Raw genomic sequence first — 509 nt, 5'->3', positions numbered from 1 at the left:
CTGCTCTGGCAGCCCAGAACCCGGGATTTCTCCGATAATGAGTTCAGCGATGAGGTTGGGCGTGCAGAGACCATCTTTAGGTATGGGGTGTCAACCCATATTCTCACTGGCTGCGCCCTTTGGCCGTGTTGTCCAACAACCTTATCCTGACAGGCCTCCCTGTGTATTCACTGTCCTTTACATAAGCAGCTTTTACTATTACAGTGGTGCAGCCGGTGCCACGAAGAACGTTGACCTTCTTACACCCAACTCGGCCTTTCACTAAAGTCAGTCTGCACTTGGCTGTGGTGGCTCCAATTCCAGCGCACAAAATCACGGGTAGTTTTCTCCTGGGGTATACTGCATGCCGCTCCGATAATCTATGGAGGTCCCATAGTCTGTCGATTTCTGTTGGGTCTGCTCTCCATATGGGATCTTGTCAGGCTTCGTACATGACATCGTCCATTCCCAGCTCCTCTGCTTCGGCGTCCGCGGAACGAGCTGTATACGGCCGCTCTCAGGGGCGATCT

This window comes from Penaeus vannamei, chromosome 28 (genome assembly GCF_042767895.1).
Source record: "Penaeus vannamei isolate JL-2024 chromosome 28, ASM4276789v1, whole genome shotgun sequence".
NCBI lineage: Eukaryota > Metazoa > Arthropoda > Malacostraca > Decapoda > Penaeidae > Penaeus > Penaeus vannamei.
This window is presented reverse-complemented; position numbering follows the sequence as displayed.